Source organism: Mixophyes fleayi, chromosome 6 (assembly GCF_038048845.1).
Source record: "Mixophyes fleayi isolate aMixFle1 chromosome 6, aMixFle1.hap1, whole genome shotgun sequence".
Taxonomy (NCBI): Eukaryota; Metazoa; Chordata; class Amphibia; order Anura; family Limnodynastidae; genus Mixophyes; species Mixophyes fleayi.
In genome coordinates this window covers 3,278,622-3,297,858 of record NC_134407.1, presented here as the reverse complement: position 1 = coordinate 3,297,858, position 19,237 = coordinate 3,278,622, and the positions used below count along the sequence as shown (strand labels likewise).

General features: G+C 44.2%; 1 protein-coding gene and 1 pseudogene across 3 annotated transcripts in view; both read left to right on the top strand.

Moving 5' to 3' along the window:
• The window catches only part of ATRNL1 (attractin like 1), a 489,225-nt gene that overhangs the window by 308,406 nt on the left and 161,582 nt on the right, over nucleotides 1-19,237 (top strand). The gene's annotated exons all lie outside the window — the stretch shown is intronic.
• Nucleotides 12,823-12,941, top strand: LOC142095602 (5S ribosomal RNA; annotated as a pseudogene).

The following is a 19,237-nucleotide window of genomic DNA, read 5'->3' as shown; positions in this document are numbered from 1 at the left end:
TCCAATAATCGGCTAAATCAGCCGACATACGACCGCTCGTTTAAAAAGTCGGGTCAGTGTGTGCAGTGACACGATGGTCGAAAGTCTGTCCAAATGGACGATTGTCGCCTCATTTGGTTGGTCGTACCGTTTAATATTTTCGTTCCAAACTCGTTTCCGCTGTGTAGTGTGTATAAACTTCCGACCGATCCACAACAGTGAGTATGAAATTACAGTCATTGCTCACGACAACATGGCTGTAAAAAGTCGCTAAAGGGACGTCCGCTCTTCCCTTTATCGTCCTAAACAAGGCTAGTGTGTATGCAGTCCATGGACCGAGCGATCGGAACATCGATCGCATGTAAAATCGCTCGGCATTAAAAGTTTGTGGAAATTTCTGTAGTGTGTACCCAGCTTAAGGATTAGGATGTTTTGTGACCAAGTTGCCAGAAAACTATGACTGGCCTAATAGAATAGAGAGCTGGAAGCAGAATAAAGTGTATTGACCCTTTTCTATGACTAAATTAAAATCCCCGCTGGAGTTTAAAACTAAGAAGACAAAAACTTAGGACAAATATAAACACCCTCAAACATTCCCTGTGTTTCTCTCACATGCAGCTGGGATTGTAGCTGCTTTCCCCGTAATCCTCCACATACTGTCATCTGTCCTTTACCAGAGCATTTGTTTCTTATCTGTTTGGACAGAAGATGGTATCAGGGAAATTCCTGTAAATAGCAGCCTGTGTCAAGTCTTCATTCTTAATCTTTAACAAGAAAATACAAAGTCGGCATCTCTTTACCTGATTATCATGCTGTCTGCACCTGTATTACTATCTCGCTACTTAATTGTATCCAAATAAGTCAAAATGAGGCTGGATAATGCCAAAGCGCTGTGATTGTGACTGTCACTGCTCTCCGTAATCCGATTATCGGGCTGTGATGTTTCAGAGTATAAATAAATATCTGTGGACTCGTTAACCCTCTCGGCCCAATTCCAGCAGTTGTCCAAAAAACGATAACAGGCTGGATATAAGCCCATGGGGGTCTGGGTGTAAGGATCTCTAGAGAACAAAGCTCCTCGTGTTCCTCTGATAGATCAGTATGGAGTGTCTGCTCCAGGTAATTATAATCAGGTACTCTGAAATCAGTGATCATCCTTCAGTCTGTCCTGAATAAACACCGATGACACTAAATTAGAGTATACCTTTCCCATCTCACACATAGGGCTAGATTTACTAAGCTGCGGGTTTGAAAAAGTGGGGATGTTGCCTATAGCAACCTATCAGATTCTAGCTTTCATTTATTTAGTACCTTCTACAAAATGACAGCTAGAATCTGATTGGTTGCCATAGGCAACATCCCCACTTTTTCAAACCCGCAGCTTAGTAAATCTAGCCCATAGTGTTTAATAATTATTTATTTTAATTATTATTTTAATTATTTTTTATTTATTTATTTAATATACTTAAATAAATGGTTATTTTAATCAATATTCAACTTCTCCCATTGTTATTTATCTCTATACACTTTTATCCATAAATTGGACACAACCCCAGAATTTAAATGTCCATAGTTCAGACTCTTCCAGCACAGTGTCACCTGTTCTAGTAATGGTAACGCAAAGAAAATAGCAAATATTTGTTTCTTCATGAAAAAAAATCAGTAAAATGAATGACAAACTCTTTTTATTATCAGTGGTTAATACAGTTTCTGCTTCCATGTTACTTGTTGGGCCAAGGATACAATAAATATATCGGTCTTAATGGTAGGGGACAGTTCCCTAAGTGCCTAATTTGGGAGACGGGGATACGTGTAATGTTTATTGTAGAATGAAGCTTTACTTGATACATAAGTCAGATTTCATTATCACACTTGTGTCATTGGACAGCTGACGTGACCCATAAGTTTGACTCATTTGACTTTTTCCCAGGTCAGCCTGAGTCTGCAGTAAGTGTTTTATTTATCCCAGATGACACAGAGCTTACAATCACCTACCACCCACCCGATCTCTGCCAGCCTAGGCTGTGGCCTTGGATGATCATTCAGCCCAGAACCATGGACTCATACACACTGATTTGCAAGGACAGCGCTTCAAGAATAGAATAAACCTTTTACTTTGTCATCGCTCTATCAGACCGTTTGTAGCGCGTACATTAATGCACCTCAAGTCCTCCCTGCAGCACAGTGTACTGTGTTCTAAAAGCAGCACCCATAGACCTTGGTTGTATTTTACCGAACGCTAATTATTTAACCCCTGCAGGTAAAGTTAAAATGTGTTTTCAATGGGACACAGAAAGTGTGTTTCTACCTATTCATTTGGCACCAACAGTGTGTTTAATAGTCTTTGAGAAGGCATGTTAAATATTTTAATATAATGCCCATCTGTACAAGGCCTTTTTCCTTGACAGGGAAGAGCTGGAATTTTTAGGCCTTTGAACAGAGCCGTAACTAGGGAGGTGCGGGCGGTGCCGTCGCCCAGGTCGCAAGCCCAAGGGGGCAGAGCAGACGCTCGCTACCTGCCTCTGTGCCCTGGCTCAATCACTGGACACAGCTTCCCCCACCAGAAACAATTTGTTCCTGGCATCGGAAGCTTGAACAGCGCTGTAGCTGCGGCCGAGCGGCATCCTGCATTAGCATTTGGAACGCAAATTTGCGTTCCAAATGCCGAACTTCTTGCGTTCCTCTGACAGGAAAATAATAAATTATATATATATATATAATTTATTATTTTTAATTATATTTATTTGTATTTATTTTATCATAGAACTTGCAAATGCATGATAAGCCAAATGCATCAGATATATAGATAGAGCTATCTCTCTCTCTATGAGAGATATATAGATATCATGCATTTGCAAATATGTGTAATAGAATTCTTTCAGTAAAGTGATAGCCACACCCCCACATTAGGTTGGCCACACCCACTTAGCAAATGTCACTCCCACTTAGATGGGGGGCGCGGGGCCCTGTCTCGCCCAGGCCACTAAAACGTCTAGTTACGGCACTGCCCTTGAATATTCCAGCTCTTCCCTGTCAAGGATAAGTCGTAGCGAGGGTCTTATGTACTGCACATGGCTCCACATGTCCAACAGCGTATTGTCATGTAACGAGAGGAGGCCATTCATGGTGAGCCTTCAGCTGTATCCCACAGTACAGTACTCGGGGCTATGACTATTTTCTGCGTGGGGTTAAGACAACAGCCATATAAGGGTAGAGGGGCCACACTCATTGCAGCATGAGAACCCCCACCCTCTCTCAGTGCCAGTCCCAGGGTCGTTCCAGAACCCACTGCACCCAACCATCTCCCGGCACAGAGGGAACTAACAGTCCTTTATACATCCCCAGCTGACCAGCTCTACCTGGCGCAGATAAACGGTGCCACGTGAGGTAGTAAATCCATCCAGTCTGTGAGTGACTTGTCTCTTACATCCATGTTTGATGAGGCCGTAAGGGCAGAATTCTTCCCTACTACTTCTAATTCCCTCCTCCCCAGTGCGATCACCATCTAATCTCAGCGGCGGCCTGTGGTGATCCCGTCCTTTGCTGACCTGTAACCGCGTACCTCCGACATCTCCTGAAGATTTTGCGCTGTGACAATAACGGGGAGCGGGAGGGCAGTTGGTTTCATCCCGTTTTGTACGGACGCAGCATGGGCCTAAATGTCACAAACGCAAAAAACTATTCTTGCTAAAAAATATAAATGTAAATTGTCCTCACTGCCACTTTCAAGTATGGAACCTGTTTCTTCCCCTAACAGCGGCTTGGAGCCTACCCTGGATGTGATGTAAAATCTCAGCACTCACTATAACTGAGAATTCCTGGCCCCGTCACGCTGGGTGTTGCGCAGAGCGGTAGAGTAATCGTCTTTTACTTTTGTATCCCGATACTTTGTTTATTGATGTCCTATATAACGGCAGACGGACTAAGTCACAGTGTTAGAGCAGATTCTTTTATTAGAAAGAGGAGATTTCTTGTTTATTCTTTTCTCCGAGACTTAATCTGCGCAGTCTGTTACTCTGACAAGTCTCATCCATCTCCCAGGTGTGGCCCCCCAGCTGTGGAAATAACAGATGGTGATGGATGGGCCCCTGTCACCGACAAGCCTCTTGTTCTCCAGGTCTGGGCTTTGTTGCTGGAGAGGCAGCCTGTCTTGTGAATACATAAATAAATATGGATTGTGATACCAGATGCATCTTGTAATCTGCTCAATTATTTTTAGACGTTCTTTAGTTTTCCAAGGAGTTATTTCTTATCCTGAGCCTGGTAATGGCTGTAATTCAGGAATGGGCTGCAGTGATCACCAGTCTGTAGAGCTGATTGAGTTTTTCCTTCTTATGGGAAGAAATTCAACATTTCAATGAATGGTTCGACTACTGGGCTTTAATCAATATCTACTTCTCCTTATTTACTACAATAATACTTGAGATAATTATAGTCACGTTAACACACAGCTCTTTACTTGGTGCAAGAACATTTTCTAGGATCGGAGATTATTTGCGTAATGATTTATGTTTACAATACAAAATCACATGGATTATTCTGATCATTGTGCGAGGTGCTAGTTTTTATAACAAAAAATGAAACTTGCATCCCAATGTCAACGATCCTCATTTTTTTGAGTCCCTACACTAACATCTATGCTTCAAACAACGCTGAAATACAAGTGAAGTCTTAAACACTCACCTCTCATGTAAGGAGGCCGAAGGGTACTAAATAATAAACCAATCCCAAATACCGTTTAATATGCTGGAGGGACAGAGATGAGACAACATATACATGATAGATATATAGATATATATATATATACCGGTATATAGTACCTCCAAATTATACAGCGCTGTAAAGGGTGATCATTCATCTCACTCCCTGCATCATTGGAGCTTACAATCTAAATTCCCTGCCACATTCACACACACACACACACACACACACACACACTAGGGTCCTTGTTTAGTCAGCAGCCAATTATTCTTCCAGTAAGTCTGTGGAGTGTGGGAGCTCATGTTCGGAAACTAGCCCATTATGTATATATAGTCCACAGGTTTCGTGAAACTGACCTCAGCCAGTTTTATTCAGTAACAAAAACAAAAGAAAACTCCAAAATAAACACCTTGCTGTCTGCCTCTAACTAACCACTGGTCACACCTGACTAATATACTGAGACAAAGCAAAAAGAGGTTTCAGAACAATAACTTTCAGGCAGATATCAGATTTTTCTCCCACAGAGACTCTGCAGTCCGTGTCCCCAAACAGTGAGAGACTGTCTGAGCTGCAGCCTTTTACTAGCACCACTCAGGTGCAGCTCCTGATTACCAGCAGAATCACTGGTAGGGAAAGCTCGGTTAATGGGCCTAATGGATGGAGCCTGCCCGCTCTCTACATTCGTAACCCCAGGACCCTTTTCTGATTTTACAAAGAAGCCTATATCCCTACAGCAATCAGCTTAAGCAACATAGACTTTTCCTGGGTTTTTAAAAGCAGTAGGTTAGGAACCTTGGTGATATGTACCTGCTGCCATGTACTAAACCAGTAACCTTGTCACAATATACATATTGTGGCAGGAGCCCGCTACTGGTGAAGCACACGCGAACAACAACTTCCTTTTTATGGTGCTTTATTGTCAGGATGGTAAATGTTTGACACCGTATACTTGTACAGCAATCATGGAGACCCTAAACACTAGCTATACATAGTCCAGCTCTCTCTCAGGACCAGCCCGCTCACCCAGCATTGGTCTTCCTGAACAAATGAAACAAACAAGCTTTTATACATGATGCTCCTCCTCCAGCCTTAGCTTGATGGACAGGTGACACACCCACCTTCTCTTTAAAAGAAAACGCCCATCACTGCCTCTGTTTGCACAACCAGACACGCCCTGTCTGTTTGCTGAGAGGAAGGATTTCAGATCATGTAAGTTTAACCAAATTTAAACTTGCTTTTCATACATAAGTCTTCACTCTAGGTGTATTACTGCACAAATGTTTTACTCTACTTCCCTGCTCTCTCTGTATATTGCCAGCTAAATGCCTCCTTTTGTTACAATATATATATATATATATATATATATATATATATATATATACCTATCTATATATACCTATCTATATCTAAAGAGAATCTAGAGAGTGAGTTAACCACTGTACCTCCATATATCTACTTGTTTGTGTGTTGTGTGTTGTGTGTTGTGTGTTGTGTGTGTGTGTGTACAAAACCGTTATGCCACCATGCCACCTATATGTAGGCAATGTATAATGGTACACGCCACAATCTTCAGCACTAAGGTAGAAGCCGTGTGTGAGGATTCCTCACATCCAGCAGGAGATGTTCGTCAGACCTCATTTCTGGTGTTAATGAATATAGCAGATTTCGTTTTCTAAATCACATTTTTATTAATGAGACATTTGCCTGCAGAAGATACTTAAAATACACAAATTACACAGAAATTAATGTTCTCCTCAGCAGTATTTGCAGTTCAGAGCAGGGCTGTGATAACCCATTAAGAACGCAGTGTTTGCATCAGTAACATTAGCAAATGGAATTAGTCGGTGCTAAGCATTCGTGGCACCACTGACACACCCACACTCATTAATAAAACATTAATGGCTTCCAGGTTCATTGATTGTAGTCTTACAAGTAATAAGGAACATGTCCAGCACTCACGTCGCAGCTGAACTACAACTCCCATCATCCCCAGTCAGCAGATTTATTGCTCCATTCTCCTTCTTACTGACTGTAATTGAGGAGGGGAACAGAGAGTGTGTAGTCTGAGAGCCAGAGGCCAAAGCCAGAGAGGTAGTCGTCCAAGAGCCAAATATTAAGAACCAGAGAGATAGTCGTCCAAGAGCAATGAGTAAAGTATGAGATAGGTAGTCAGTCGTCTAAGAGCCAGAAGTAAAGAACCAGAGAAATAGTCGTCCAAGAGCCATAAGTCAAGAGGGAGATAGGTAGTCATCTGAGAGCCAGAGAAGTAGTCATCTCAGAGTAGAAGTGAAGAGCCAGAGCGGTAGTTGTCCGAGAGCCGGAAGTTAAGAGCCAGAGAAATAGTCATCCAAGAGCCATAAGTCAAGAGGGAGATAGGTAGTCATCTGAGAGCCAGAGAAGTAGTCATCTCAGAGCCAGAGAAGTAGTCATCTGAGAGCCGGAAGTCAGGAATCAGAGAAGTAGTCATCGGAGAGTCAGATGTCAAGAGAGGTATTATTATTTTATTTATGATGCAACAGATTACTTAGTGCTGGACAATCATACAAATACAGATAGGGCATAACTAATACAGTAATCAAAATGACTAATACATGAGGCAGTTGCAGATAGGTAGCAAAGAAGAGTGTGAATTAAACTGTGGGGACTTAAACAGAATGTAGCAAAAGTAGACGGTCTATAGACAGACATGTGAGGGCTTGAGGTAGTTGTCCGAGAGAGATTGAGGTAGTTGTCTGAGAGCCCAGGGTCAGGAGCCAGTGCGATCCATGTCTGAGAGCCAGGGGTCAAACACAGGAAGATACAGGCTACAGAGTCCTGGTTCACAGATACAAGTTGAGTTCCCTGGCAAGAACAAGCACCAGGACCTGACAGGTGCCATCAGCCGACATAAGCCCTCATGACTTACCATTACATAGATTGTCAGTAGGCCCCATGCAGATCCCTGGGATGCTGACACAGTTGTTGGTAGCTTTTTATTGCACATGAATCCACACCACCGAGAATATAGTAACAGGTTTTCCATCCGGTCGGTATGTCCATCTTCAACATGGACAACTTCTTCCTAGCCTGAAGAGTATATAACTTGTTCCAGCCCGATCTGTGTGGATAGATTAAAGGGGAGAGCTTTGTCCAGTAGAAGCAATGTACAGTGGAGAAATGGGGGGGGGGGGGGGGATGCCGGTCAGCCTGGGGGTAAAGACTGGGGAGAATAACACTGAGAATACCTCCATTATCAATCACCCTCATCACCACCTTCACCATGTGTTTTATCCAAGCTAACACTCTGCCCCCTCTGACTCCGTCTTCCTCTCAGCGCCAAAGCTAACTGGATTTCTGCTATGACTTAAAGTAACACTACTGTAGGGTATCATTGCTTACATGTTACTGACAGCCATGTGATGTGTCTGCGTTTCTACCACTCTTTTTTCTGTTACGTCATACTTAATTGATGTGATATTAATTATTAAAAGAGAAAATAAAAGGCTATATCAGAAGACGGATCTGAAACAGTGAACAATGACTGTACAATATTATTTGAATACTAATTTCAAAACAGTGATAAACAATTCATCATCATCATCAACACATATATATATATATAGCGACAGCAAATTTCGTAGAGACAATTGTGAAATGCTGCAGAACAAGGACAGAGCAACCATCACAGTGTTCGCTAGGTGTGTTAGTCACTAACCAGTGGTGACAAATGAATACATAGTGTAATAATTTCTCTGCTAGTTAAAATCACGATCGCATTGTGTGCAATTCAGAAATCAGTGAAGCCAAGGTGCACTCCATTAAATTAGTGAAATGTGTACAAGTGAATAAAATAATTTGAGAAAGTGCTGCCAAGACAATTAAGACCACCGTATAAGTGAAAAGTGCTTTAAAGCAAACAATATATAAGTCACTATGTGTCGGAATATACATACAAGTAGGAGAATTATGTGCACAATATAGTTATATTGGGATAAGCTCATCTGGCAACGTCAAGGCATCTCCTATATGTGAATCACTAACCAGTGGACAAAAGTGAATAGCTAGTACTGGCCTGGCCAAACCTGTGGCTTTCCAGGCATTGTGAAACTACAAGCCCCAGCATGCTTTGAAAGCAGATAGCCAGCCGATACCTGGCAAGTTGTACTGGGACTTGTAGTTTCACAGCACACGGAGAGCCAAGCCTGAACTGGAATAATGATTTCTCTGTTAGACCAAATGAAGATCACATTGAATGAATTTCATCTGTTACACAGCTGTGCTGCAGCTGTACCTCGTTGCATAGTATCATGTCCTTAACGAGCGCAATACTAAGGGGCAGGTTTAACAAAGAACAAAAAGCCATATTGCCAGCAATGTTTTGTCTGTGATAGGGCTCTTTTATTGCTTCACCCTATACATCGAAGAGTAACCGTTGGTGATCACCCCACTCGCGTTAAGGCTTGCTACTTTCACCGGTGAAGGCTTCACCATGAATTTACTTCTAGTTCCACAATACCAGTTCTGTTATCGATATCTTAGGATAGCAATAATCAATTAAAATAATAAAAAATATGCCATATTACTTGTTCTTATATACTTCATGCTGCTATTTCATATATATTCTTGGTACCGCTATTTCTCATGTTGTCCTCAGCTAGTCTACAACCCGGGCCTTTACCTGTAACTGAAGCTCGAGCCCATAAAACAAAGCACTCTTTCATTTTGCTGTCTTTTATGTAATTAATCATTTACATAAAACCTTTGCCTCTTCTTTTATCTTTTCTTATGGACAGGAGTCAGTGTGAATTAAACGTCTTATGTAAGAAATTAATGCTTTGAAATGCAAAACAGAGTGAAAATGAATGGCGTGATATTTTAGGGGACTGCAAGTGTTTGAGCGAAACGGCTCTTGTGGGAAGTTGATGAATATTTGAAGAGACCATTATTTTAATCAGCTGTGTTTAATTAATATGTATGTCGGCTAAGTAATATGCAGAGATCTGGGTGTTGTTTTATTTTTTTTATTTTTTTGTTAATACATTTATTCTGACAGCTGAGAAAGCTAAATTATAACCCTGGCAAATTACCCTAGACTCTTGTACAAATCAACTTAAACATGTAATTAACCAAAATGAAACTGCCACAAACACAATTGACTGGTGCCTTCCTGATGTTTTATGTATATTTAAAAACCTTTGCTAATCATAACAAACTTAATAACTTTGTGACTGTTAGTTAAAAAATGCATTCTGGTAAACTGGAAGCAGGCGCTGCCATTTAATTGCAATGTAGCAGCTGTCACGAGGTATAGATAGTGAGAGTGCAGCGAGTGGAATTATCTTTACGTCATTGATAATTCCCGGAGAGGAAGGACTGCGCTCCAGACATGTCTGGAAAGTGACTTCTCCGCCAGTATCAGTTGTGTCCCAACCGCTGCTGCAGAATTCTGGGAGATCTCTGTCACCTCTCAGCTGATACTAGAACGGGAGCACTAGCTACTGTAAGACTCGGGGAGTACGAATAAGTTGCCCATAGAACATAGTACAGAATCAGCCCCTCATGTTATCAGAATAAATGCAGATTTGCTTCCCTCTTTGGATACTGATGGATAAATAAGCTGTGCCCGCCGGTATGGGCGAGTGAGATAAATTAGTAGCAGTCACATGGGTGAGATGAACAGTGATTGAATCCTTATTCTACCCTAACCTGACAATGCTACCACCAAAGCCAGCAGCATTGAACTGGTCCTTGGATGTTACTTCCAGTCCTCTTCTTATCCCTGATTGCTTGGGTAGATTTCTTACCGTGCTCTTTGTGTAGATCTCGTTCATTGTGATCTAGTCTCTAGTCTTCCCATACTATATCTAACCGACCTTCACGTTGCATAGACTTTCTGTGCTATGACTGCACCTTCTGCACTTTGTATTGACCTCCTGTGCTTTGTGTAGTCCTCCTGCACTTTATATAGTCCTCCTGTGCTTTGTATTCTCCTCCTATGCTTTGTATAGGCTTCCTATGCTTTGTATAGACCTCCTGTGCTTTGTGTAGTCCTACTGCACTTTATATAGTCCTCCTGTGCTTTGCATGGTCTTCCTGTGCCCCCACTCACAACCTTAACTATCCTGTCCTTATTTGTCAGTGGAAAGACATTCTAGACCGATGTTCACTCCAGTTAATCGATCTCATAATCTCTACTAGGACTACAGAACTAGAACTATCTGGACAACAAATTACAGATCTGAATACCACTTTAGAACCCTTCAAAACACATGAAGAATTCCATACGTTAGATACCTTAATTCAAAAAATATTAGAAGGGAAAGAACATGATATTATACAGATGAAAAGTCCAAATTACTTTGAGATAATTTGGTATTAAAGAATCCAAAAATAAAACTAAAAACATAAACAATATCAACAACAACCAAAGAAGTAATAACACTCATTAAATCAACACAAAAGATTCCGCCCAACTCACTACCTTACAATTAAATATGACCTATCAGTAGTTAATGAGGCAGATACATATTAGGCTCAATAATGACAATAGTACATTAACAGACTCTTCTGATTCCTCATTCTCTATTCACGATATGGTACAGTTAAACTATCACAAATTAGCACGTGAATCCATTGGCCAAGGATGGATAGATGCAGATATATCCTTACAGACCACCCACAGACATCTCACCTTCACGATACAACGCAAATATTAAAAAATTTACAGAATGTAACGTGGCACAGTGACTACTGGTTGGTCACAAGTGACATTACGTCACAGTGATCGACCACTCACAAGGACTAGCCAGTATCGTATATCATCTTTCACATGATTGCAAAATTAATCCAGAACAAATTGAATTAATCATTGGAGGAATTAATTTCATACTCAAACATAATTACTTCTGGTTTTTGGATCAATTTTATCTGCAGATTAGAAGTAATGCCATGGGGACTAGGTTCGCACCAAGCTACGCCAATCTTTTCATGAGCAAGTAGGAAGATGAGGCGATATGGTCGGACCATGGATTTGGAGTGAACCGGGTCCTCTGGTGTAGATATATAGATGATATCTTCCTTATCTTGACTTCATAACTGACATAAACAATATACATATCAAAATGTACAACTAAGTACAGTAAATCTGAAGTTAACTTCTTAGATTTATCTATATATATATATATATATAGAGAGAGAGAGAGAGAGAGAGAGACAACAAATTGGAAACCAAGACATTTTACAAACAGGTAGATGTTAACAGCTACATTTTATCTACAAGCAATAACTACCCACAATGGCTTACAAACATTCTGATAGGCCAATTCAAAAGAGTCAGAAGAAACTGCTCATATATAACAAATTACAGAGTACAAGCTAAACATTTTAAATCACAGTTTGAGCAAAAATGTTACAATAAGGATGCCCTGGAGCTAGCTTACAGACAAGTTGAACATATGGAAAGGCAAGACCTTTTAAAATATAGGACTAAACCAACTGATGCTGAGGTACGGTCTAAAACATACTTTAGAACCAATTACAACCAATCAGCAAAACAAATTTAAAAAAATCATCAAGTAAAATTGGGAGATCCTGTTACAAGATGAGGATCTCAAGATGATTTTACCCCCACATCCTTGTATCGTCTTTGGATAGGCAGGTGATCTAAGAAAGATATTAGTAGAGAACCACATTAAACTGAAACCTATATTTAAGATTCAGTCAGTTCTGACAACGACCAAGAACCCCACTGGTTTCTATTACTGTGGCCTCCACAAAACTGAGAAGTACTAAACCTATCACTGATTTTCGTCCATTCAAACAAGACAGAAATAAAAAAATAAAGGACACCCCCACTTGTGATACTAGGGATGTAATCTACATCCTACAATGCCCGTGTAATCTTCAGTGTGTGGGTCGTATGATCAGACCTCTTAAACCTAAATAGGGGAACATATTCATAACATTAAGAAGGGGTTAGATTCACACAGTGTATCCTTACAGTTTATGGCTATTCAACAAGAATTGGAAGGGAGGAGATTTCATAAAAACTATCAATGCAGTTGAGACCAGGTGGATCTATGAGTTGAAAACCCTGGCCCCAGAGGGTCTTAACATAGATTTTAAAATCCAAAGTTGCATATAATATTCAAATTATCCCGCAGGGGTTTCAGCCATACCACCTTGGAATAAGCCTAAACCCTTCAGAACTTGGAAGCGAAGCCAGGTCGGGCTAGGTAAGTACCTAGGTCGGGAGGCTTTGGGAATACCTAGTGCTGTAAACCACCAGGAAATACCACCAGGGATGCTTTCACCTCATGGGACCCAGGTCATTTATTTCTCAAGTCCAAGTAAATCCACAGAGGAGCTAGTCTGCGACTATCAAGAAGCCGGCCAACTTAGCTCCGATTCTATCACCATTATTGTTAATCAACAATTATGAAGGACTTCATAACAGCAAGTATTGTGGGATTCTATATTCACTATGAGACTTTGTGTCTCTTTACCAATTGGGATGTGAGACTTCTTTACTTTGAACTGAATTTGGACTCACTCACAGAGATTCCATAGATCCATGTTTCTAGCGTTTGTTCTTTATATCCTTTTATTTCCCTATAATGTTGTTCTTAATGTAAGGTTGTATATAACTTTTTACCGATGTGTTTTCTATATATGTTTTTATTTCATCTGGCCTTTGGCCATTTACATTAAATACTTTTTGAACCCAAAGGTAGCTAGTTCTCTCCTTGTAGAAAATCTGCATCTCATTACTATCTCTGACACCATTTTTTAGCGCTGTATCATTTTATCCTTTTGAGTCCTCCTGTACCTTGTATAGTCCTCCTGGGCTTTATATAATCCTCCTGCGCTTTTTTTTAGTCCTCCTAGGCTTTGTGTAGTCTTTATGCATGTTATGTAGTCCTCCTGCACTTTATATACTCCTCCTGTGCTTTCTATTCTTCTCCTATGCTTTGTACAGACCTCCAGTGCTTTGTGTAGTCCTCCTATGCTTTGTGTAGTCCTCCTGAGCTTTGTGTAGACCTCCAGTGCTTTGTGTAGTCCTCCTGAGCTTTGAGTAGACCTCCTGTGCTTTGTGTAGACCTCCAGTGCTTTGTGTAGACCTCCAGCGCTTTGTGTAGACCTCCTGCGCTTTGTGTAGTCCTCCTGCGCTTTGTGTAGCCCTCCGGCGCTTTGTGTAGCCCTCCTGTGCTTTGTGTAGTCCTCCTGTGCTTTATATAAACCAGTGATGGACACCTCATACACATCAGGGGTAGCTTTGTGCGGCCCTCTAACCTTGAAAAGGGCCGCACATTCTCCTTAATCTCAGTAATAAGATAAAACAATGCATTAAGTCAAAGAAAGAGACCCCTATCTGTAATAACATATTGGCATCATTTTGCACGTGTTACAAGCTATATCTAACACATCTGACAATAAAGCAGGAAGGAGCTAGGGGCTGCAGTTGAAGGCTTGGGGGGGCCGCCTGTCGCCCATCACTGATATAGACCACCGGCAGGTGAATTCTAGGGGGGCCGCCTGCTGCCCATCACCGATATAGACCCCAGCAGGTGAAGGCTTGGGGGGCCGCCTGCTGCCCATCACTGATATAGACCACCAGCACGTGAAGGCTTGGGGGGCCGCCTGTTGCCCATCACTGATATAGACCACCAGTAGGTGAAGGCTTGGAGGGGCCGCCTGTTGCCCATCACTGATATAGACCCCAGCAGGTGAAGGCTTGGGGGGGCCGCCTGCTGCCCATCACTGATATAGACCACCAGCACGTGAAGGCTTGGGGGGCCGCCTGTTGCCCATCACTGATATAGACCACCAGTAGGTGAAGGCTTGGAGGGGCCGCCTGTTGCCCATCACTGATATAGACCCCAGCAGGTGAAGGCTTGGGGGGGCCGCCTGCTGCCCATCACTGATATAGACCACCAGCAGGTGAAGGCTTGGAGGGGCCGCCTGTTGCCCATCCCTGATATAGACCACCAGCAGGTGAAGGCTTGGGGGGGCCGCCTGCTGCCCATCACTGATATAGACCACCAGCAGGTGAAGGCTTGGGGGGGCCGCCTGTTGCCTATCACTGATATAGACCACCGGTAGGTGAAGACTTGGGAGGGCCGCCTGCTGCCCATCACTGATATAGACCAACAGCAGGTGAAGGCTTGGGGGGGCCGCCTGCTGCCCATCACTGATGTAGACCACCAGCAGGTGAAGGCTTGGAGGGGCCGCCTGTTGCCCATCACTGATATAGACCACCAGCAGGTGAAGGCTTGGGGGGCCGCCTGTTGCCCATCACTGATATAGACCACCAGCAGGTGAAGGCTTGGAGGGGCCGCCTGTTGCCCATCACTGATATAGACCTCAGCAGGTAAAGGCTTGGGGGGGCCGCCTGCTGCCCATCACTGATATAGACCAACAGCAGGAGAAGGCTTGGGGGGGCCGCCTGCTGGCCATCACTGATATAGACCACCAGCAGGTGAAGGCTTGGAGGGGCCGCCTGTTGCCTATCACTGATATAGACCACTGGTAGGTGAAGGCTTGGGAGGGCAGCCTGCTGCCCATCACTGATATAGACCACCAGCAGGTGAAGGCTTGGAGGGGCCGCCTGTTGCCTATCACTGATATAGACCACTGGTAGGTGAAGGCTTGGGAGGGCAGCCTGCTGCCCATCACTGATATAGACCACCAACAGGTGAAGGCTTGGAGGGGCCGCCTGTTGCCCATCACTGATATAGACCAACAGCAGGTGAAGGCTTGGGGGGGCGCCTGCTACCCATCACTGATATAGACCCCAGCAGGTGAAGGCTTGGGGGGGCCGCCTGCTGCCCATCACTGATATAGACCACCAGCAGGTGAAGGCTTGGGGGGGCCGCCTGTTGCCCATCACTGATATAGACCCCAGCAGGTGAAGGCTTGGGGGGGCCGCCTGCTGCCCATCACTGATATAGACCCCAGCAGGTGAAGGTTTGGGGGGGCCGCCTGCTGCCCATCACTGATATAGACCCCAGCAGGTGAAGGCTTGGGGGGGCCACCTGCTGCCCATCACTGATATAGACCCCAGCAGGTGAAGGCTTGGGGGGGCCACCTGTTGCCCATCACTGATATAGACCCCAGCAGGTGAAGGCTTGGGGGGCCGCCTGTTGCCCATCACTGATATAGAGCATCGGCAGGTAAAGGCTTGGGGGGGCCGCCTGCTGCCCATCACTGATATAGAGCACCGGCAGGTAAAGGCTTGGGGGGCCGCCTGTGGCCCATCACTGATATAGAGCACCGGCAGGTAAAGGCTTGGGGGGGCCGCCTGCTGCCCATCCCTGATATAGAGCACCGGCAGGTAAAGGCTTGGGGGGACGCGTGTGGCCCATCACTGATATAGAGCACCGGCAGGTGAAGGCTTGGGGGGCCGCCTGTTGCCCATCACTGATATAGACCACTGGTAGGTGAAGGCTTGGGAGGGCAGCCTGCTGCCCATCACTGATATAGAGCACCGGCAGGTGAAGGCTTGGGGGGCCGCCTGTTGCCCATCACTGATATAGAGCATCGGCAGGTAAAGGCTTGGGGGGGCCGCCTGCTGCCCATCACTGATATAGACCCCAGCAGGTAAAGGCTTGGGGGGCCGCCTGCTGCCCATCACTGATATAGACCCCAGCAGGTGAAGGCTTGGGGGGCCGCCTGTTGCCCATCACTGATATAGAGCATCGGCAGGTAAAGGCTTGGGGGGGCCGCCTGCTGCCCATCACTGATATAGAGCACCGGCAGGTAAAGGCTTGGGGGGGCCGCCTGTTGCCCATCACTGATATAGAGCACCGGCAGGTGAAGGCTTGGGGGGGCCGCCTGCTGCCCATCACTGATATAGACCACCAGCAGGTGAAGGCTTGGGGGGGCCGCCTGCTGCCCATCACTGATATAGAGCATCGGCAGGTAAAGGCTTGGGTGGGCCGCCTGTGGCCCATCACTGATATAGAGCACCGGCAGGTAAAGGCTTGGGGGGGCCGCCTGTTGCCCATCACTGATATAGACCCCAGCAGGAGAAGGCTTGGGGGGGCCGCCTGTTGCCCATCACTGATATAGACCCCAGCAGGAGAAGGCTTGGGGGGGCCGCCTGTTGCCCATCACTGATATAGACCCCAGCAGGTGAAGGCTTGGGGGGCCGCCTGTTGCCCATCACTGATATAGAGCATCGGCAGGTAAAGGCTTGGGGGGGCCGCCTGCTGCCCATCACTGATATAGAGCACCGGCAGGTAAAGGCTTGGGGGGCCGCCTGTTGCCCATCACTGATATAGAGCACCGGCAGGTGAAGGCTTGGGGGGGCCGCCTGCTGCCCATCACTGATATAGACCACCGGCAGGTGAAGGCTTGGGGGGGCCGCCTGCTGCCCATCACTGATATAGAGCATCGGCAGGTAAAGGCTTGGGGGGGCCGCCTGTGGCCCATCACTGATATAGAGCACCGGCAGGTAAAGGCTTGGGGGGGCCGCCTGTTGCCCATCACTGATATAGAGCACCGGCAGGTGAAGGCTTGGGGGGGCCGCCTGCTGCCCATCACTGATATAGACCACCAGCAGGTGAAGGCTTGGGGGGGCCGCCTGTTGCCCATCACTGATATAGACCACCAGCACTATAAACCTACAGCTTTATTATGTATTTTCAAAACAGAGACTTGGCGCTTTTGCAGAACCTGAGCTGTCAATAAGGCGCTAACTTATCTAATGACACAGGAGCGAATAACTTGATAGAAATATCCCTGCAGCGTGGTCAGTGACATCTACATCCTATACCGATAGCTGTTCTAGTTTCATTGTCTGTTCATTTCATTTTGTAATCAATTGATCATATATTACGAGCCTTAATATTTATATATTTAGAGCATACAATAAACATTTAATTCAGAGCTTTGTAATCGATGGTGATATTAATGTATTAATTCTTGTAGATGGTTATTATACTCTTTCTACGCAGAACAGAACAACTGACAGGTATCTAGTGTCGGGGTGTGGGGCCCCCCAGTTCTGTTCCCATCACTGGCCGACCATTGCAATAAGATGGTTCGATAGCTGTGCGTCCAGTGTCCATGTGACTTAGAGCTGGCATTCTGCTGTACGTGTCAGTTACATTGTATCACACAGCTTTGTGCATGGTGACTACATAATGTTTTGTTGCCCCTTGGGGGGTAAGGAAGGGGGGTAAGGAAGGAACTAGCTGTGCTCCTGTATAAATGACTCTGTTCTGTAACATTTACAAGATAATTACTTCAGTGACTTTGCTGCAAAGGTTTGTTCCCTGCGCTTGGTCCTACAAAACCATTCTCACCATCATAAAGGCCCCTTACCTATATATATATATATATATATATATACATAGGCCACTCTTCACACTGCCAACAACAAAATCAGTTATGGAGGAACATTTCTTCTACTTATAAAAGTGCAGAGACAGTCAGACAAGACGGCATTAATGCAGAATATAGCACTGAATATTTAGCATTACTATCCACAGGCAAACTCAATGTGGATAAAAGTGATGTTAAAGCGAATGGAACAAATCAAAGAGATTCCGATCTCAGAGTTTTTCATTCTTTACAATATATAAACTATTTGCAATGAAAGTTTTTGCTCAATGTCAATGCTTTTTTATTTTTATAGATGCTTTGTAGAATGTGGCTCTCAGTTACCCCTCATTCTCTCCTGTGTTTTGGTGGTTAACCTGGTAAAAACTAAGAGATAGTCAAAACCAAAAACTCATATGTAGAGTGACGGCTCTTAGTCATAAGAGCTTACAATTTAGAAGGAAGCAAAGGGGCAGCACAGAAAGTACAGATGTATATTTTAAGCAATTACCTAGCCGCAGGTCATCTCTTAAATCTATTATCCTGTAATGAACTGTCCCAGGTTGGAACCAGAAGAGTGGGGGGAGGTCAGTATTAGGAGATCAGACAGATATATAATGCTCAAGGGCAGTCTGCGCTCACACTAAACGGCGCTGAGTGAGCTCAGGAATTCCTCCCAACTGCACCAGGCTTTATCAAAAGTGGGCGTATTTGAGTGGAGGGGTGTGGGGTTTGGAGGGATTGCGGGCAGAGTTTATTTGCTCGTTAGAACCGTCTAACGAGCCAGAACATGCAGACAGTCACATGTCAGAGGGAATATCCAGGTACGCGCTTGGAGGAGGACAACAGACACACATCGCCTGAGGCAGCGGGAGGCAAGAACAGGTTTATTATAATATATATATATCTGAATCTCATCTTTATCTCTCTATTTTACTGGTACAATTTCTTCTTCTCCAGACGTCCTATTCCATCACCATCTTCTCTGTTACAGACCAAGTTCCAATCCCTTTCTACTTTAAATCCTGCAAATCTTGAGGGAAGTCAGCTGAATTTAATGAAACGGACACAGAATGTACTTTCTCTTCTCATCATGCTGGTTCCGAGTTATAAATGAAAGGCTGAAATCACTTTCCAGATATTTCATAAAGTTTACAGCTTGTGCTGGGGGCTCGGGGAAGTGGCGGACGGCATCTCCAGCGAGATGGAAAAGTTTCATCCAGTGAATCGTAAAACTCTCTCTCTAAGAGTCAAG